The sequence below is a fragment of the Mauremys reevesii genome, linkage group 10 (genome assembly GCF_016161935.1).
Source record: "Mauremys reevesii isolate NIE-2019 linkage group 10, ASM1616193v1, whole genome shotgun sequence".
In the NCBI taxonomy this organism is placed as follows: domain Eukaryota; kingdom Metazoa; phylum Chordata; order Testudines; family Geoemydidae; genus Mauremys; species Mauremys reevesii.
The window spans coordinates 72,825,478-72,847,720 of record NC_052632.1 but is presented as its reverse complement, the minus strand read 5'-3'; the positions used below and the strand labels follow the sequence as shown (position 1 = coordinate 72,847,720).

Here is a 22,243-nt window from a genome sequence, read left to right as displayed (position 1 = left end):
GTCTAATGGATCAAACTGTTTGCACAGAATATGACATTGACTGCTTCATAGTGTCTCCTGTCAATATGAATGGTTATCTTTTGGCATCCCCCAAGGGATTCTGGGGAGCAAAGAATGCTCCCTCCACTTTTGCTGGTTAGTGTTATCCCACTACTAGATGTCTGAGTGTAAAACTTTTTGTACCAAGCAGTTACATTTGAAAATCCCAACACCACTTAGTATTTTTTGTCAGTGCTTATTGTATCAATAATAAAGTTCTGTAGGTGCTCCAAGCAAAATGTTACCAAACTGGGGGATGAAGAATTCTAACTCAGAGTAACAATGTCAATAAGACTTGCTTTGTGCCACTTTTTTTGTTCAAAATACCCCAGAAGCTGAGATGCTTGGCATTTATATGAAAACATGCCAAGAACCTATCTCATCAGATTTCCGATGTGCTTTACAAAATATTTAATTCCTGCTCTGTGTGATTGGATATAAATAAATTGGCAGCCATTATGTGGCTGCAACATTCCATGAGTGTTTGCTCTGGAAGCAGTTATATCTGTGGTGACATTAAGTGAGAGAAGGCCGTTTGGCCAGGATACCAAAGTGTTCTCTTTTTTTAATGCTCTCATGGGATCTTTAACTTCAACCTGAGCAACTGCCAGAGCTGGCAGACTGGACTTGATTTAACATCACACTTTATGAACATCATTTCTCCCAGCTTGCAGTGTGTCACAACCCCTATTTCCTTAGCTAGGATTTGAAACCTGTAAACTGTAGGATTCAGCTGAGCCATCAATGTCCTCACTTTAACCTGGTGCATTTCTTTTGACTATATTATTCACTCCGAGTTCTGGTTTGAGCAGATAAATGGAGAGTACCTCCCAACTTGCAAAAACAATCATCTGCTAACTAAGCTGAAGCAGTTTTCATCTCATTTGCCCCATTGAAAATACTCTGTTAACATAAACCTCAAGCGTATTGTTAAATACAGGACATCAGATTTTTATAAATAACAAATAATTTACTGTCAATAAGGAAAGGGTAGCTTTGAAGGACAGTACTTTCTGATCAAGACCAAATTACACTATTTCAGTTAAACACAATAAGCTAAACAAAAAAGAGTATTGCTGCAGACAAGATTTATAATGGAAGATGGTGTAACTAGTTTGACTTTGTAACCCACTGTGAGTTTCTGTGCATTTTCCACAGTGTAATGCAGCTAATATTTTTCACTTTTGATACAGTACTCGTGTAGTTTAGAAACAAACTTCTGGGTTGAAGTGGAATCCATTGAGCTGTAAAGAGTTCTCATTTTTTGGCCCTGTTCAACCAAATAAAATATGAGGGCTGACAAGTCTAAGTTAGGGTTTAACTTTTTATTCTGTACATAGAATTGGACAGACAGTAAGCAGTGTTTTAATCTGGCCAATAAGAAACTGGCAGCTGCTGCTGCAGATGTTTGCTATTGTGTTGCTGGCCATGTTGTGTCTGTTCTGCATAGATAAAAATTCAGCAGATACATCACTGTCAGAGTTGAATGGCTTCAAATGTAATTTACTGTACGGCTGAAATCCTAACATCTCTGATGACCAACTTTCCGAGGGTGCTGGTTTTCCCTGAAATTGTGGATGTGCGTGACATGGAGTATGTCAGCTCTTCCTGACTTCCTCATTCTTATCAGTAAGCCGACTCTTGAAACATACAGGAATTCTGCTTCCAGAGATCTCTTGATGCTGGCTGAAGGCCAAGCAGGTATCAGGGGGAGGATCTTTTTGGGCCTATCTCTCTCCAACACAAATAGTATACATGCTAGCTGCCCAAAGGAGATTGATTGAAGCAAAGTGCTGAAATAGGATAGCATGTATTGGCAACAACAGCACACGCACAAAAGTAAAAGAAAATCCTCAATACAGAATTATTGTTTATAGGAGACGTTGTTTTACAAAATTACCAAAAGCAGGGATGTTGCAGAAAAATGGAAAATTTACTACTCATCCACTGCTATATGAGTAGGCTTGGCAGAATTTGATTTTTTAAAAATAATTTCAATGGATATTTAAACTTTTTTTTGTTTGTTTTATCTATTTTAAATTTTCTTGCAGGAAATTATGGAGGGGACCCATCAGTAAGGGGTCAGACAATAATTACTTAGTGACAATAGGTGCTGAGATTCAAAAAGTTAAAGCTTATAACTTAAAACTTGTCAACATCACATGTCAAAATATACAAAGTAAATATTCTTAAATCAAACTCTAATAATGTCTCAAGCAGCATTTTGCTTATTTTGCCTCTCTATAGATTTCATTATTAAAGATGGAAATATTTTTTCGTGAGTTTGTGTGTATATGGTGAAATTGACATTTATTGACATTTACCAATAAAAATCTAATCCTTCCAAGCCCATGTATGGGTTAGTGAGCCATATAACTCCTGTTATGATTAATCAGTGTGTATGCAATAGCACATACCGCAGCCTGAACCATCACTCCCATATGTCCTAAAGACTTCTTTGTTGTTGTTGCAACCTGCATAAATGAAGAAACCACTTTTCAGACCCTGATTTGTAGAAGTCCTTCTATAATTAAGTTAGACTTCAAAACTTTGAAACCCAGATACAAAGTTGTGTAATCATCATTTTGTAGCTATACTTATGCAGATACAATGGTTTTTATTTTCTGATAAAAATGAGAGGATTTACGAAAGAGTCAAGTGTTGAAATATTACTTTTCAAAGTATAGCTTAGGGCTGTTGGCTAATCAGCCAAGCTGCCTTTGCAGACTGAAAGATAAATTTGCTATTTTTCTGGTTAGTAGAAACAAGTCTATTGCGAGAGACTCATGTCTTACCACAAAGATGAAAAGGTTCATGTCCCCCTTCTTTTATATATTACATGTTTTTATTATTGCTTGAGCAGTACATACTAGTACAGTAGGTATAGTTTTTTTTAAAGGGGGCACATCAGAAATCTGATTTTTGTTCTGTTAGCCTGCAGACAGACAAGGCATGGTATGTGTGGAAAGTTACTGCTGAATGTGAAAGGTAACTTACAGCATGGGGCATCAAGTTTGCATTCATATACTGAAAATCCTATAGTAACTTTGGGGCATGTTTTACTTTAAATTTTTTAAATAAACAATTCAAGTTGATGTCAACATGCTTCCTAGTGTGAGACTGGTAGAACTCCCCAATCTCTAAAAGTTATTTTAGTCTCTAAGGGCAAAATTAGCGGCCAGGGACATAAGCCATATTCCCCCAACAGTGGTCTCGTGCCTCTCTGGACCTTCAGTCACTTGAACATTTCAGTCAGTTCCTTCTTCATCATGATAGTTTGTTGAAGCATTCCAGTTTGTCGTCTTTGTCTCATGTCCCTATCTTCCAGGCTGATTGTTTGAATTAAAGTTAGCAGACTGTGACCTCTGCATGTGCTAAACAGAAGACTGTTGACTGGACAATGGACTCAGGATCTGCAGGTGCAATGGTTCCTTCCTACTCTTTTGAGCGTGATCTCGATGTTTTAGCACAGGACTCCACCCCATCCAACCCCCCTGCTCCCAGTCCCCTGACTGCCTCGACCCCTATCCACACCCCTGCCAGGCCCCCCAGTACCCCACGCCTATTGAACTCACCCTGTTCCCTGTTTCCTGACCCCTATCCACACCCCTCACACCCTGACAGGCCCACCGGGACTCCCACACTTATCCAATCCCCCCGTTGTCTGACCACCACCCCAAACATCCCCCATCCAACCGCCCCCTGCTCCATGCCCCTTATCCAACCCCCCACTCCCTGTCCCCGGACTTCCCCCCAGGACTCCCCGCCCCTTATTCAACCCCCCAGCCCTGACCCCCTTATCATGCCGCTCAGAGCAGCATGTCTGGCAGCCACCCCGCCCGGACAGGGCTAGACACGCTGCCACTCTGCTCGGCAGGAGCGCACTGCTCCGCTGCCCAGAGTGCTGCCTGCATGGTGGCGTGGCTGCGGGGAAAGGGGGACAGCAGGGGATGAGCCGGGGGCTAGACTCCCTGGCTGGGAGCTCAAGGGCCGGGCAGGACGGTCCCGTGGGCCGTAGTTTGCCCACCTCTGTTTTAGCATTTTGTTCAAGGCTTGGCTTTGTGGCTCTGCCCTTCTAGCCACGAAAAGTCTCAACCGTGTGGGGACTGAGCACATTGCTTTGGGACCTGAGGCCTTGCCCTATCTCTGGGCTTTTGATACTTTGCTTTCGTACTTTGACACGCCATCTCAGAGTCTCGTTACGTCCAGGGCCGGCTCCAGACCCCAGCGCGCCAAGCAGGCGCGTGGGGCGGCATTGTCCCGGCAGGGCGGCATTTGGCTCCGGCGGACCTTCCGCAGTCATACCTGCAGGAGGTCCACCGGAGCCCCGGGACGAGCGGACCTGCCGCAGGCATGACTGCAGAGGGTCCCCTCTTCCCGCGGCTCTGCTTGAGCTCCCGCAGGCATGACTGCGGTGGGTGCACTGGTCCCGCGGCTCGGACGGAGCTCCCGCAGGCATGCCTGCGGATGCTCCACCGGAGCCGCGGAACCAGCGCACCCGCCGCAGACACTTCTGCCCTGGCCGCGGGACCGGGGAAGGGCGGCGAGCGCGCCGCCCTGCTTGGGGCGGCGTAATTTCTAGAGCCGCCCCTGGTTACGTCTGAATGCTCCAGTTCTGCAGAGCTTTCCTTGAGTGTGCAGTACTTTCCCTCAACTCTCCCCCACCTCCACAAGCCAGGGTATTTGCCATGGTGCTTAGGCATGGTTGTCGGAGGCTAATGGAATATTTTCCTTAGAGCTTTGCATTTGTTTCTTGCCTTTTAGGTTTGAAAGTTTGTGTTCCATTTTTTTGTATTTGCTTTTGGGTTTTTTTAAATATATATTTTCCAGGTCACTGCAGCAGACTTCAGGTTCTAAGCAGTGTTTTCTGCTTCAGCCTCATTATTCCGTGATTCATAGAATCATAGAATATCAGGGTTGGAAGGGACCTCAGGAGGTCATCTAGTCCAACCCCCTGCTCAAAGCAGGACCAATCCCCAACTAAATCATCCCAGCCAGGGCTTTGTCAAGCCGGACCTTAAAAACCTCTAAGGAAGGAGATTCCACCACCTCCGTAGGTAACCCATTCGAGTGCTTCACCACCCTCCTCGTGAAAAAGTTGAGACCATTTCTCCTTGTTCTGTCATCTGCTATCACTGAGAACAGTCTGGATCCATCCTCTTTGGAACCCTCTTTCAGGTAGTTGAAAGCAGCTATCAAATCCCACCTCATTCTTCTCTTCTGTAGACTAAACAATCCCAGTTCCCTCAGACTCTCCTCATAAGTCATGTGCTCCAGCCACCTAATCATTTTTGTTACCCTCCGCTGGACTCTTTCCAATTTTTCCACATCCTTCTTGTAGTGTGGTGTCCAAAACAGGACACAGTACTCCAAATGAGGCATCACCAATGTTGAATAGAGGGGAATGATCACGTCCCTTGATCTGCTGGCAATGCCCCTACTTATACAGCCCAAAATGTCGTTAGCCTTCTTGGCAACAAGGGCACACTGTTGACTCATATCCAGCTTCTCGTCCACTGTAACCCCTAGGTCCTTTTCTTCTTCCAAAGTACCGGATCCTAAAGTCTCTCCCACCTACTAGAGTTTTTGTTTTTTGGGGTGCACCTCCCTTGAGTAGCTTGAATTTTAGAGTATTCTTTTCTGTCTATTGAGATACATACTATAGGCCACAAACTGACACATTTCTCCTTCTTGTTGTAAACTCTAAAACTATCAGTTCAGATCTGGTGTATAGTGTATCTAATATTTCTAGGTTTGCATTTTATTTCTGTGATATTAAAACTCCTTCCTTAAAATGGTTAAATCTAGAAATTCAAACTTTTGAGTCTTTTATAATATCAGTATACTGCGTCACCAGTTGTTCAAAAGACACTTGATATTTTCCAAATAATTCTGGACTTGTGCACATGCAGTTTTAATATTTTGATTTAATTTGAAATCTATTTATGCTCTGCAGCAGTATGTTGGGTCTGATATTCCAGCTTGTTGTTGTTGTTTGAAAAGCTTCATGCAGGATTTACATTGTCATACTTTTCTGCAGATGAAATGAAGGCTGATTAGAATTTTAATATTAAGGAAGGAAATGGTCTTGGATAGCAAGCTGCAGAGCAGAACAGGCCTTCTGTTAATACACAAGAGCATTACTGTTTTCTTGAACTTTTCCTTCCAATTCAATTATCACTTGTGCCTAGAAACCATAACAGTGACGTTTCCCGTTAGGTTGTTTGACAATGCAGAATGCAATGCTGCCTCTAGTTTGTAGCGTTTGCCCAGAAGTATTCTAGATTATAAAATCACTAGACAGTGTACCCCCGGAACTGAATTATAGGCAGTGTTATGTTGATGAATAAAGCTGATTCAGGATGATATTGGCCCTATTCTGTCTGAGGGTTTTCAAATTATGTGAAATCAAGAGGCTTCTGTATTGAGATGTGACACCATTAAAACTTTCTATATGCCACTCTTTATGTTACAAACCTAGACAAAGCTTTAAACTTGTGAAATGATAGTACAAAGCGACCAAAATTACAATCACCAGGTATCTTCTATAAGCACAATGAATAAATAATGCTGGATATGTTTGTTAAACTCATATAAGGGTCTATCATATATATTATGGCATAGGCAGGAGTCAGGATAATGGGTCAACTCCTCCACTGGCATAAATCAGCGTAGCTCCACTGAAGTCAATGGATCTTCATTGATTTACACCAGCAAAGGAGCCAGCCCAATCAATATTTATATTGCAGCAGTACCGAAAGACCACAGCTAGGTTGGGCCCCATTGTGCTAAGCACTGTACAAACACATACTGTAATAAATGAAAGTCCCTTCACTCTTTTGCAAATTATACCACTGATGTAACTTAGTCCAGATTGTTGATCATTTGTTGCACATTTATAGCAGAATTTCATTACTGGCTATGCAGTATCAAGATCAGTCAGTCATTTTCCTTGTAATTCTGTATTCCTACATGAAATCTGATTATGGTCATTGGATGTTTCAGAGTACACATGTAACATTTCAAATAATAATATACTTTCTGATGGATAAACATCTGAGCCTTTGATGAGATACTCTACATCAGTAGTGGGCAACCTATGGCCCGCGGGCCACATGCAGCCTATCAGGGTAATCTGATTGTGGGCCATGAGACGTTTTGCTGATGTGGACCGTCCGCAGGCACTGCCCTCCACAGCTTCCAATGGCCACACTTCGCCGTTCCCTGCCAATGGGAGCTGTGGGAAGTGCCGGCCAGCACATCCCTGCGGCCCACCGCTTCCTGCAGCTCCCATTGGCTGGGAATGGTGAGCTCCCATTGGCCGGGAACGGTGAGCTGCGATGGGGGAGTTGTGCCTGCGGACGGTCGTCAGCAAAATGTCTCTCAGCCCACAATCAGATTACCCCAATGGGCTGCATGCGGGCCATAGGTTGCCCACCACTGCTCTACATGCATTTGTAGGGCCATAATGTCCTGTTATGGTGGTTATGCTGGGCTATTTTTGCTGTTTGTTCCTGTAGTTTTGTTGTCCAAAACTACTGACAGAGTATTCTCATTTCAGAGCCCACATCTGTTGCATCTCCCAACACAAGGCTGCTAAAGCAAGCATTAGAGAAAGCAGGAGGCATATTTGTTTATTTGGCCTTTTAAATGTTGTGGCAAACTCTATAGTTTATGATTGTCTCTGATTGAGAAACTGTTGCTTATAGTTGTTACAGCACCCAGATGCTGCAGCAAAGGGCGCTGTCTAAAAACACAAATTCCACTTGAAAAGGTAATGCAGCACGTACAGTATGTTACGCAAGTGTCTTGACCTCATTTGTGGAGTGTTTCTCCCCATGGCCATTTGTGTAATATGTATTTAAAATGTGTGTGTGATGTTAATTCCTTCCCAGGTTCCATAAAATGTGATTTTAGAGGTTAAAAGGGCAGACTACTGCTCAGTCCTGCAAGCTTTATAGAAGCTATATATAACAGCTTTTTGACTGTGGAATAGTGTTCTAAAGAGAGTACTGGAATCCCCCGCACTCAGAACATTTAAATCTAGGTATAGCAAAATACAGTAAAATATACACCTCTACCTCGATATAACGCTGTCCTTGTTAGCCGGAAAATCTTACCGCATTATAGGTGAAACCACATTATATTGAACTTGCTTTAATCCAGTGGAGTGCACAGCCCCGCCCCCCCAGAGCGCTGCTTTACCGCGTTATATCCAAATTCGTGTTATATTGGGTCGCGTTATATCAGGGTAGTGGTGTATTATATGGGAACAATCTGGCAAAAATGGGCTAAATGATAAAAACATAGTTTTCTTCTATGTAATTTCTAGGATTTTTGTATTGCAAGATACCCAGCATGGGGATCAAAGTAGGTCCTACAAAATATGCCAGATGTTCACTTCATAACTTTGAAAATTAGAAACAGACAAAATAAGATTTACCGCCATAAACAGTTGTTCAGTTTGTTTTTGCATTTAAATAATAATTTATCACTGGGAACAGTGGAAATAAATTCACATATTGTCTCAGTACATTTTCTTCATGCATTAATATCCCGGTGCTTAAATAATCCGGGGCTAACAGTTTTAGTGAGGGGTTGCTATAAGTCGTTTGGAAACCAAGAAGCATTCAATGCATTTTTCCTTTCTTTGTCACTTACAGTAGAAAATTGCTAAGGTTTCCTTTCTCTTTCTCAACTTGCTAACTAGAATAGTCTTTGATAGTGCCCCAGGTTAAAACTGGGTCTCAGTGATACTCTTTGTGGAATGCATGAATTCTTTCATATAAATTGTTACAGTTTTGTAGCCACACTGTAATAAATTAAACTTCAATATCCAAGCTAAATACAGTAGGATAACAGTTCTTCCTATATTTTAAATGGTTATCTAGCTGTGTATTACTGAACATGCAAATGATCCTAGAGTTATAAGAGTTTTTTTTTGTTTGCTTCTAGTCTTGTACATTATCATCATCAGCAAGTTAACAAAGAAGCAATTTGTACAGGGAAACCTTGAGAAATAATGTGAGAAAAATTGAAAGTTTGGGGGCTTATCTGACAGTGTTATAAACTGAAACAATGGTTACGAATGTGCTTTTGTGTACAGATGGTTCTTGCCTCTTGATGTACAATTTTAAATTATGCACACCAGAGTGGAAAAAACCTGTGGACAACACATCTTGAAGAACCATGGGGGAAAAAAAACCATATTCATAATAGATGAAGTACTGGTAGTGGCAAAATAAAGGCCCAGTCTGCAAACCCATACCCATATAAGTAATTCTAATTGGCACTGCAGAATAATTAGATTCCATACTGTAACTGAAGTAATTCTTCTATCAGAAAGAGTTTGTCAAATCAGACCTTAAGTGACAACCAGCTACCCTAAAACTCATGGCAGCTAACAAAATGCAATTAGGAACTTAGTGCTTGACTAATATAACTGGAGAAAGTCCCCAGTTACTTTAGTATATAAGAGATTGGCTAAATACTTACAAGTTCTCTATTCATTTATCAATCAGGGTTGTGAAAAATGATAAATACACCTCTACCCCAATATAACGCCATCCGATATAACATGAATTCAGATATAATGCGGTAAAGCAGCGCTCTGGGAGGGCGGTGCTGCGTACTCTGGAGGATCAAATCAGGTTCGATATAACATGGTTTCACCTATAACACCGTAAGATTTTTTGGCTCCCGAGGACAGTGTTATATCAAGGTAGAGGTGTATTGGCAAGTTTTATGATACTGGAAACACTAGGTTCTTGTTTCAGTCTGAGAATGAAAACTTTATTCTAAAAAGCTGCCAGGGAAGCGATGAGGCTATCAAGGAAACAATAAGGGAGTTATCGGACTGCCTAGAAGAGAAGGGGCTGGATGCAATTTTGAACCTGTTGTGTTTCTGCAAATTCTCCATGTGGGATTTCAGTTGTTTTTATTTAAATGAAAAGATGAACAAATGGATTAAACAAAATACCAGTTGTGGCGGTACTGTATCTCCTTGAATAGATTAAGGATGCGCAAGTAACCTTGACATTGAGGTTGTAAGAGTAATCTGAGACTTTACTGGAAAAGGTTGGGTTCTCCCCCCCCCCCTCCTCCGCCCTCCTTTAGATTTCTAATAACCAAATCCTAATAGTTTAATTTAGGTGTTTCAAGTCCACTGTTCATTCAGAATTAACAGATGATAGTTTTCCTTCCTTGTGGTTGTGCTGCCTTAAACTAGCGCTAAACTGTATTTGAGATGATTACACTTTTAACTTCTTTTATCTCTTTTCTGTCTATATTACATATTTTGTTAAGATTTTAGTATGAATCTTTCTACTTCCATTTTATTTTGCAGTCAACGTTTGCCTCCCCCTTTAGAAACAAGCAAACAAAACCAAACTAAACAAACCAAAGTTATATAACATTTCACCAATGAAAAGTTTCTCTGTTCTTTCTTTGTAGTTTTTTAATTTAATGGAGACTTAAATTTACACAGTGTATCAACTGTACCTAAGCTGCAGTATTAATTTGCATCTTTAACATGACCAATTTTCTAGTCAAGCATTATAAAATTCAGTTAAAGGATGCCCACAGTCGAATATTTTTAATTATACTAACACTTCCTTGTGTTAGCAGTTGAAAAAATATTATACATTAATCTGCTGCTCTCAGTTGCAAGTATAGTAACAGTAGTTGTAATCTCAGGTGTAACTCCTTTTGTACTTGGACCAGATACCAGTTATGTATTATTTTCATCCAGATGATTAGCCTTTGATATATTTTGATAACAAATGTCTAAAATGTGTCCTCATCTCTTTCAAACTTAAGCCCACTCTTTTTGTCTTTCCGTCAAATAATGATGCCTATTAGCGCTATCTGCTGTTGCTCTTGTGCCTGATTCTCACAGCTGGCACAAGTAAATCTAGTTATATCATATAATTATGCTCCCAGTTGAACAGTCTAGCATTCATTGTATGATCTCCACCTCACCTGTATTAAACTTCTGTGCCTGGTAACTATGGGAGGGTATTAGCTCCACAAGATGAAGAGTATACGGAATGCATCCAGAAATTCTGTGTGTGTTTGTAGGAGGGAGTAACTGGGGAAATAGTGGATGGAGGATTCTTGTTAAACAGAAAGATGGGGAAATTAGAAGGACAGTGTCAGTGTGACCTAGCCAGGTCATGATAAAAAGGGAGACATTGTGATCCCCAAGAGGTTAAATTATTAACACTGCAGAGCTTCTACATCACAAACCAGCTTGTACTCCACAACATACGGCACTGGAGCATGAGTAGTAAACATCTTACTAACATTTCAGCCTGTCCCTGGTAGGATAGTACACTCATGAGCCAGAGTCTGTCTGTGGTTACTGGTCTGGCAGTGTTGTCTGAACTGGCTCTGCTGCTGCTTACTCATTTGATCCTGCTAAGTGAAGAGCACTTTGCAGTAGCAGGGTTTGTAATGTGAATGTCCAAATTAGACCAAGATCCTCAGGGAACAAAATGTCTTCCTTCACGATTAAGCTGCCTGTACACCAATGGTGTTATAACAATAATATCTTAGAAGGGTTCTGATTTGAGGGTAAAGTTAAATATATAAATTCTTTGAAATATTATGAACTAAATCCAGATTTTGTTCAGCGTTTCTAGGGAAAGAAATAATTTAACTTCAATTTGTTCTCTGTAATAGGTAACTAACTAGCTGCATTTCAAATATTTGCTCTACTGTTCAAATATTGATTTAATGTTAGAAGAAAAAAGTTAGTCTAATGTTTGAGGAATTGGAGAACAGAACACTTTTCTGTTCTATGTCATTAGGTCTATACTAATTCGTCTAAACACTTTGTACAAAACATAAGTTCCTCATTATGAAAATCAATTTGATAAATGTATGTGTGCAGTTTTTAATAATGCCCATTACCGGATGCATATATTTTAAAAATAATATATTTGAATGTTTCACATTTTACTGGTTTGTGAAAGAAAAGCCTAATAACAGTACAGTACTCCTTTAATACCAAAAATGTGGTAATTTTTTTCTAAAGGAATTGGAAGTATAAAGGATGGCTATAATTACAAATTTCACTTAATTCACCAAAGTTATATTAAATAGGTTGCATATGCCTAATGTAATATATTTAAATAAAAAGAATACATTTATAAGTCAGAGCTAAGGTAATACAACAAAATTCAATTACTGAAGAAAATATCAATTTTTCTGAGTGAACTATTATATCCAATAAATTTTGAAAGTATTTATTCCACTTTCAGTATCTTTTTTCCCTGTACTCCTCCTCCTAAGATACATAAATGACTCTTATTAAAGATTTTTTGGCTGCACTGCAGATAAAAACAGGCATTTCAGGCAGCTGTACATTATTTTCATATTGTGGCAACATATCTCCCGATGAGTGCGTTTTAACCAGAAAGGATATCTATAGCCCAGTGCATCACTACTTTGTATTCTATCACCCTGACACTGACTTAATTACAAAACAGCTAAAGGTGAAAATATTTCATTCCTTTAGAGGAATAACTAACATGCAGCAGTGTCCTAAAATGTCTAGTCACTAGGTAGCTGAATGAAGATCTCTGAAGAACATTATATAGATTTGAGAAGGGATAGATGTAGTTCTGCTTTCATTTGTTTTGTGTTGTTTAAAGGGAAACCGTGAATGAACTCCTTTTCCTCAGATTAGCATGATTAATTTCAAAAGACAATGAGCAGCTTTATAGCATGGAAAAATCAGAAATATGTATATAAAGTACATTTCAAATGGGTAGCATCCATAGGTGCTGGAACTAGGGGTACTGCAGCATCCCCTGGTTTGAAGTGGTTTCCATCAGATACAGGGTTTACAGTTTGCTCCAATGGCTCTCAGCATTCCCACTATACAAATTGTTCCGGCACGCCTGGTAACATCTTTCAAACTCTGATTGTACTGAGGACCATCTTCTTCTGTTCTGTACAGCACAAAGCACATTGTCCATGCTCAGTAAATAATAAAGATAGATCCATTCTAATTCCTCAGTTCAATAGTTATTACATGCTCTGTTTTATAATGCAGAATCTCTAATCTGTTACTTGATTTTAACCTCAGTCAACCTGGCATTGCCTCTGGCTTCCAGTAGTATACTGAGCTGAATTAGCACTTCAGAGATGGAACTTCTCTAAGGGCAAGTGGTGGCAGATGACAGAACAAGAAGCAATGGTCTCAAGTTGCAGTGGGGGAGGTCTAGGTTGGTTATTAGGAAACACTATTTCACTAGGAGGGTGGTGAAGCACTGGAATGGGTTACCTCGGGAGGTGGTGGAATCTCCATCCTTAGAGGTTTTTAAGCCCGGCTTGACAAAGACCTGGCTGGGATGCTTTAGTTGGGGTTGGTCCTGCTTTGAGCAGGGGGTTGAACTAGATTACCTCCTGAGGTCTCTTCCAACCCTAATCTTCTATTATTCTAAGTCTACATTGGCACCGCTGCACTGATGCAGCGCTCTCCTGTCGGCATAATTACTCCATCTTGGCGAGAAACGTAAACTATGTTGGCGGGAGAGCATCTCCCACCCACATAGCGCTGGTGTGGACAGCGTGAATCTTGTATTGCTTGTGGTAGGGGTGCTTTTTCACAAACCCTGAGTGACATAAGTTTGATTGACTTAACTGGTAGCATAGACCTGCACTAAACAGGAATGAGATGAGAGGAAACGTACAAGGCAAAGGATGGCAACAGATGGCAAATGGAGAACAGAGCAGCTTTAACCACTTTAATCACACTACCCAGATGCTGTTGTATTTTAGTATATGTAAACATCAAATTCTCTCTATTGGGCTAGATTCTTAATTATATCGTATTTTATTAAAATTAAGCCATCAGTGTTGTTAAAAAAAATCCCTAGATGTGAAGGATCAATTAAAAAATGTTGCTCACAAAAAATACTTAAGGATTGAAGTTCTACTTTAGTTTAATATATTCATCAGTTTAGTATAATTCTGCTTTTCTAAATTGCAGGAAGAGAGGAAGTCTATCAACTAAAAACCTTAGTTTACTTTGGTAATGTTACCCTCTCATAACAAAAGACAAATTTTCTTTGTATCCAGTCATACAGTCTGTTCTAATTATTAGAGCACTGCAGTACTCTGCAGTTTAACAACTGTTGTGCAGCTACCCACCTAAAAGTAGCAAGCAAGCGTGTGAATCCTTTTAAAAAAAAAAGAACAGAAGTGGTTGTTTCTGATGGGTGCTTTCCTTTTGTTTAATCTGCCAACTACTTAGAGCAGAAATTGCAGGGGCTGAGAGAGGAGGTTTTATTGATCACAACCCCATTTTAAAATACAGAAAGCAAATGAGCATCTTGCCACTACAGAGAGAAATTGACACAGCTAGAAAAGCTTAGAACTCCACTTGGATTCTAGCTATTTCCCTGGCTGCTAGTGTTTGTGTTTCCTGGATTTGCTCTGCAGTTCTCTTTGGGCAGGATGTCAATGCATTTGCTGAATAGTTAAACCCTGTGATCCAGGAAATAATAGCTCCAGCTGCCAAAGGACATCATCTAAAGGAAGAAAAGAATTGAACAAACAAATCACTTAAGACCAAATAGATGTGATCCAGAAATAATTTGTTTGTCTCCTTGGTGTAAGAAGAAGTGTTTATGTAATGTTGTTGAAAACATGTGAGGTTTATATGGTATGAAAACTGCTCTAACTTGTGCACCGGTGAGCTGCTCCACTTCCCCTTGTTCCCCTCCCCTCAGACTTCCCAGTGGTGCAGCCCTGCTTCATTTTTCTCCCTCCCTAGCAGAAAGAGGCAACACATCCCCATCTACTTGAAGGACAGCTGTGCTAGTGTTACCTTCACAACATTCTTCTATTATTTTCCTTTTTGTCCATCTGCTCACTCCCCCATGACACACCCCTCTTCTGCATCCATAGATCCTTCCCCCTTCCTACTGCCTACTGGTTCCATTTCCCCATCCCTCTTCCCACCAGCAGTTCCCACCTGCTTTCTTCCCCCCTTCTCCCACCAGCAGAAATGCAGATCCCACAAGCACAACCTCTGCTGTCTGCTGACTTCTGATGACATTTGCCCCAACCGTGGTGCTCTCTCCATCCCCACCCGCTCCACTTCCCACACCTATCTCTGCCACCACCTCTGCCCCTCTCCTGCCCCTATTCCTAACATCACACCTATCCCTCCTTCCCTTCCTCCCTCCCCTTTCTTGCTATATCTGAAATGCCCTCTCGGTCTCTCAAATGATTTCAGTCATTCACTTTCTATCTCGCTCCCTCTGTCTCTTGGCTCTCACAGAGACCTAAATCCCTTCATCAGACACTGCATCTGCGTCTGCCTTCTCTTGTCTCTTGTGGAGGTGTCACATGCCCTCCATGGATCAGATGTTGGTGGGGTTATTGGGATTCTTCTCTCCTGTTCCTGCCACTTCTCTATGCCATGTTCCTTGCTAAACAACTCTACTTCTCCAGCTTCATTGAACCCCACACTCACTGCCCCAGCTGCCTTTTCACTGTCTTTACTCACTCCTCGAACCCTCCCCTCCTTTTGCCACCACTCCTCTCTGCGCACGATCTCGCCAATTTCTTCCAAGAGTGACAGAATACAGTATGGCTTTCCCTCTCCCTTGAGCTTGTCTTCAACTACCGCCTCATCTCTCTTCTCCCTTTCCTCTCTAAACTCTTTGAACATGGTGTCAGCAATCACAGTCTGGAGTTCCTCTCCTCCTAGACCCTCTTGAATCTAGTTTCAACCCCATGCACTGCATTGAAATTGCTCTCGCAAAAGGCTCTAATATCCTTTGCCACCATCAACCATGTTCTTCTTGAACCATGTACTCCCTTCACTTCAGCGACTCTGGCCTCTCCTGGTTCTCCTCCTACCTCTCTAATCACTTGTTCGGTGAGTTCTTTGGACAATCCCCTTCATCCACCCTCCAACTTTCTCTGAGTGTTTCACAGGGCTCTACCTTTGGTCCCTTTCTATTCTTCCTCTACACCTTATTTCTGGGCAATCTCATTCGCAAACCCAAATTCAACTACCATCTGTATGCTGATGACTCACAGATCTACCTGTCTACTCCAGACCTGTCTCCTTCTGTTCAACTACAGTCTATGCCTGTGTCTGGCATCTCCTGTTGGATGTCTAGCCATCAGCTCAAGTACAACATGGCCAAAACAGAGCTTCCAATCTTCTCTCCCAAGTCCCTCCCCATTACCTCCTTTCTCTGTTAGTGTGGTCAACACCATTATCCTGCCTGGCACTCAGGCCTGTACCCTGGGTGTCATCTTTGACTCGGGCCTCCTTCTAGGTCTTCACATCCATGCTACATCTAACTCTTGCTTATTTTTTCTGCATAACATACAGCCTTTCTCAGCTTTCATTCACTATCAAGATGTCGACTCTCTTGCCTCTGCTCAACCCATAATGCCAGCCTCCTGCACCCACTGCTTAAATTTTCTAAGAAGCACCTGTGTGCTTCCTCTCCTCCCCCCACATGCTGCTGCTCATACATGGGAGGAGCTACCCATAAACATCTGCAAAGTAACCTCCTTCAAATTCCTCATTAAACTCTACTGTGATGCCTACAAAAAACGTAACAACAAATAGGGAGCTGGTGTGCTGAGACCACTGCCTATCATGCTGATCAGTTTTGTCTCATTGTTTCCATGTGTTCTTCCATCTTTCTGTCTGTATCCACCTGTTGCATCTTGTTTAATGCTTTGACTGTAGACTCTCTGGGCACTGATCATCTTTTTCTTCTCTGTTTGTACATGGCCTAGCACAGTGGAGCCCTGGTCAATGACTCCTACATGCTATCACAAAACAAATAAGTGATAATAATATATAAAATTATTACAATATACATTTCTTCCCCTTGCGTAGTAAGTATTCATTCAGGGATTTGTTTGATACTCTAGCTAATATGAGCTATGAGCTGAAAGAAAACAATGTGACTTCCTCCACCACAAAGGTGTAAAGATTAATTTTCAGAAATAGGATGTTCCAAACTGAAATCAGGACATAACTTTCATACTTGTGAATTAAACAGTTAATATTTATGTTTATAATTAAAAATGTTCTGTAGCGAGGTAGAAGACGTTTTAGGATAAAGTAAGTTTTAGCATAACTGACTCTTTTTGGTTCTGTGGTTTGGAGGGGGTGGTTTTGGTTTTTTGATTTGTTTTTTGTTTTGTTTGTTTTTATAAATCCTTGCTTTTTATGCTAGTTACAATGATCTTCTTCAGAGGCCTTAGAGAGGCAAGGTGGATGAGGGGGTATCTTTTATTGGACCAACTTCTGTTAGTGAAAGAGACAAGCTTTCGAGCTACACAGAGCTCTTCTTCCAGTAAAAGATACTACTGCCTCACCCACCTTGTCTTTCTAATGTCCTGGGACCAACATGGCTATAACAACACTGCAAACTACTTCAGTATGTCTGTTGAAAGGCAAACAAGTTTTATTGAGTATTTTTACTTAACAGTCGACAGGTTTTAATTTGGGGTCTTAAATCATAATTGGTTTTCAATTTTCTGCTCTGCCTCACAGAAACATAATGAAGGTACACCTGATGCTATGAAAAACAGATGTCATTTTAGTGTTCTAGTACTATGTAGTAAATGTGGAGAGTTTTCAGGTTAGTGTCACAGACAGTTATCAGAGAACTAGCAAGAGCAGAAAACATGTAAAAACTTAATAGAGAAATCTGGTATTTTGGGAACATATTACACTTTAATTCCAATGCATCTTCAAATACAGAATAAAATGGATATATTTTTCCTGAGGACTTTCAAGGAGACCTTCTCTCATAGCTTATGAGTGCACTACAGAAGTACATAATCTGATCAAAATCTATATGAAGATAATTCAATTCTTCTCTTGCTCTCCTGATGTTTTTTAAGTTTCATATGAATGCTCCTCAAAGAGCAACCTCTCTTACGGTGGAAGAAGGCAGGAATTTTACCTCTGTTCTGAGATGGAGCTTTTACTCAGGTCCTCAAATGTCTAAGAATCTCTTTTTTAAACCAATGCAACCTAGTATTCAGAGTCTACATTAGCTATAGAGTTGCCACCAATCATTCTTTTAATAAGATGTAACCATTTGGAGTTGATAATTTTGGATTGGATGAGAGAATAACAGATCCAGAGGAAGCTAGAAAATCTAAGAAACTTTAGTATAGACTCTTAGAAATCTTGCTCAGTGCATGAGCCATAACCAGCAGTTTTTGCTGTGTTTGTTTTCTTGAGTTTAAAGTTCCAATGTCTCAGGTGTGCTTCAAAGGTTCCCATTGAAATCCATGGAAACCACATATGTTTGAGCACAGAACATGTCCACTGAAAAATTAGCAGCGAGAGGCTGAATCACTTGTATCCAGTTATTATTAGACATAGTCAAAGTCAAATGTAAATGCTGGAACATGCTCCCACAGCAGTTCCTTGTTTTGATTAAAATTGGCCCCAATTGTCCATCTCCGTGGACCACAGGCAGGCATTTATCCTGTTGTAAAGTGTGTGCAAGGTGAGTATGGTAGTTCTGAATGGTACAGTTCACAATGGTAGGATTTTTTGTGCCGCTTGCACTGGTCTGAATGTGCTGGGCAATGGACAATCAGGTCCATTGTACTCTAGCTATTATTGTGAGAAATTTACATCAGAGATGTAGAATAGTGAATTGGGAGGTTATAGAACAAGTTAATTTTGCTAAAAAAATGAATTCCCATAATGTAAAGTTGCCCTCACTATTTGTTTTTTAGTCCATTTTGGTTCTTTGATATTTGGGCTACGGCAAATAGAAATACACATAAGTATAGTAATTATAAGGAATAAATGGTAGAATATTTAAATAGTTATTTAAAGGTCCCTAATAAATCAAATTATAGAGGTCCTGGTTCTCTCAAATTAGTAATTTGTCACTCTCCGGTTAGGTAATCCTTTCTCTTAATTTAGGTGGAAGGATGTACAGTTAGAGAGATGACGGAAGAGAATGAATCCCAGAACACTAATTTCTCCTAGTTACATATTCTGTTGAATTCTGGAGCTGAGACTAATGATAGATTAATAATTAAGTAGATACTTTTTAAAAAGTATGCAAAAATGTGAAACTCATTACCTTTTACAACAACAATTCATTTCTTCCTAAGTGAAATATCAGGACTCTGTATACAGCAGTTGCAGAAAACTATCTTGCCTAGAGAAAACTGCCCTTCATCTTTCATTTAGTAATTACAGTCTCATGCCTTCATTAACTTTTCAGTATGTAGAAGAAAATTGTGTCCTCTCGAACCATTTTTTACTACAGCTTATCTATATATTAAAGTAGATAAACTACAGAAAACCAATCAGTTTAAGAGTCCGTCCGCTGTTTAATGACATCACAGGACAAACTGAAAGTGCTCAGTTGAATCTATCTAATGCCATCAGCATTAACCACCAGTAGGAGGTAGTATAAGTAGGAGGTCACAGATCCTCAAAGGTATTTCGGGTTTCAGAGTAGCAGCCGTGTTAATCTGTATCCGCAAAAAAAACAGGAGTACTTGTGGCACCTTAAAGACTAACAAATGTATATGAGACTAGATGCCTGAATACCTTGGAGGATGTGGTCCAAGAAGTCCAGAAGTCTTATGATGATCAAGAAGTGTCAGTTCATCATAAGATTCTTTCTCCACTCAATATAGACAAATATAGTGTTTCAGCCAAGTCTGGTTATTCAGCTCTTTAAATGGGTAGGTAATTACTGCGGTGGTTCATGACCACACTACCATCCTTCTATCGGTGGTGCAAGTCCTCACCAGGAGCGTTTCCACTGATGTCAGAGGGGCAGTGTGGGAGGCTGAGAACCTGGGCTGTCAACTCGGTTTGCAGCTCCCTGCTGGGAACCCAGTTGCCCCCCAAACTCCTCATTCCCTGCTGGCACATGGCAACCACCTGGGCTCTTGGATTCCCACCAGGAACTCAGCAGCCACCCGGGCACCCGGCAGGTGCCTGGCTCCAAGTGGGATGCCGGGACCTTAGGGGCAGCCCGGCTCAGAGTGGGGAGCCCTGGGGGCAGCCAGGCTCTCGCTGGAGGCCCCCACCTGCCCTGAGATGACAGCACGAGCTGTCAACAGCCGATGTAAGTAACCCACAGTGTCTACATGGACACTTCGTCGCCATAAGTACACTGACAATAACCCTACACCTCTCGTGGAGGTGGAGTTATGATGTTGGCGTAGTAGGGCACTTACATCAGCGGGAGCAAGGCTGTAGTGTGTACACAGACACAATTAGGTCAACGTAAGCTGTCTTACATCAACCTAACTCAGTGAAGACCAGGCCTTAGACTTTTCAGAGAGCTAGAGGCCATTTCTTCTTCTTCTACTTAAGAGAAGAGTGGTGAGGGGTATGTGAAATTCACCTCAAACAGAAGGACAGTACAAGCCATTTGTATTACTTAAGTCACATTTAAGCCCTATTTTGAAGGCTTAAGTGGGACTTATGTGGCACATAGGCCCCTCTGTATAGGTGTGTATTTTGCTGTAAGAGTAATAGAAAAAGTGCTAGTTCATTTGTTGTGGGAGTGACCGCCAACATTCCCTAACCTTAGGTGTTGTCATTTGCTCAGGGTGGCCTACGGAGGCAAAGGACAAAACAAGGAAAGCATTGTTGGATGAGTGGTTAGGAGAAAGAGTGGAATTTGGGGTAGCTGGGCATGTGTCAAAAACTAGCAATATTGTCACTATGATGAATTGTATGTAACCATGTTATTTTATTTTTAATGGATGTTACTTAATTATATGTTGACCAGCTGCTCTGCCAAGTATCTTTTTTTGTATACGGTGCTGAAGATTGGAACAATGAAAAAAAATTTAAGATGTGTTGCTACCTCAGAAATTGTTACCTAAGCTATTTCCAACATTTGATTGAAAAAATATGTGCTTTAAAAAATATTTAAGTAGATACTTGTGCAAAAGTAACAGCTCCTCAGTTCAGTTATGGAGACTTTAACCAAATTCCATTGTTAGACTGGTAACTTGCAAGATTGAATGTCTTTTGTATTTTCATATAATGGAAACAATAAAGTGGCCATAAAAGGCCGAATTTCCAAAGCAGGAACAATGGGTGCTCCTGCACAATGTGCATGCACCTGTTGTACCAACAAGATTCCACAGCTGTGCAAGCAAAGCAGATAATTGCACACCTAGCTACTAATCTGCACATATAATTGCATGCAAAAAATATGACTTTACAAATGACCGGGACCTAAACCTGAGCTAACACTGTCTTAAGAAATGATCCTTCAATGTGGATAGTCAAACATTTGACTGTTTTAAGAAGATTATAAAAGATAATTGAGAATTTCATATGGCTCGTCAAAACTGTCACCAGTGTAGTTTTCTTAGCTTAATAAAATTAACCAAAAGGAAAAAAAAACCTCATTTTTCAGTTGCTTCCAACAGAGTGAGCTTCACATCATGTAGTATTCCTTAAAATTCATCCTTGACATAAATGAGGTTCCCTGCTTTGAACGTGTTTTAAGGCACCAAGGGATGAATACAGCCTGCTGGAGCACAAGTGGGAAGGCACAGAAAGTCTCTTCTTCTCATCCTCCACCCCTACAGTCCTTCAGGCATGCTCCCTCTATAATTTACAGGATTGTGCTGGATGGGTGCAGATACTTATTGCACCAGCCCACACGACACATTCCTCAGGGGACTTTAGAGGAACCCAGTTCCTCCCCCATCCCACCTGCAATAGGTCAGCATATATGTTGCTGTCACCAGCAAGTGCTAGCCAGCATAGAGGGCATGTATGGTGCTTTTGCTCAAAGGGCACCCCCACATTAAGGTACAGTGGCTCTCCAGCGCTAGCTGGAACACTATGAAAGAAGATGCATACTCAGCTCATCCTTGCTGTGGTCAGGATCGAACCCTTATCATAGTCTCATTATAATCTAAATGGTTTTCTGCAATAGTAATCTATCTGCACCACTTTCTGCTAGTAGTGTGAAATGCTATGTCAGTTATTATGGCTGAATGTTTTAAGTGCTGAGTATACTTATGTAACATTTTTCAAACAATATACCAACCAAAAAAAAAGCCACCTTGGGTGTAATAATAAATGATTTAGAAATGCCTTTTAAAGATACCTTATATGTACATTTTGATGTCAGTTGAGACTAACCAACATATATACAATTTGCTATAATTTATGTTTTAAATCAGCACACAG

The 22,243-nt window shown here is 40.8% G+C and overlaps 2 protein-coding genes across 11 annotated transcripts in view; one reads left to right on the top strand and one right to left on the bottom strand.

Moving 5' to 3' along the window:
- The window catches only part of C10H7orf50 (chromosome 10 C7orf50 homolog), a 210,276-nt gene that overhangs the window by 119,316 nt on the left and 68,717 nt on the right, over positions 1-22,243 (top strand). The window lies entirely within an intron of this gene.
- Positions 1-22,243, bottom strand: part of GPR146 (G protein-coupled receptor 146) — a 99,585-nt gene that overhangs the window by 41,415 nt on the left and 35,927 nt on the right. The window lies entirely within an intron of this gene.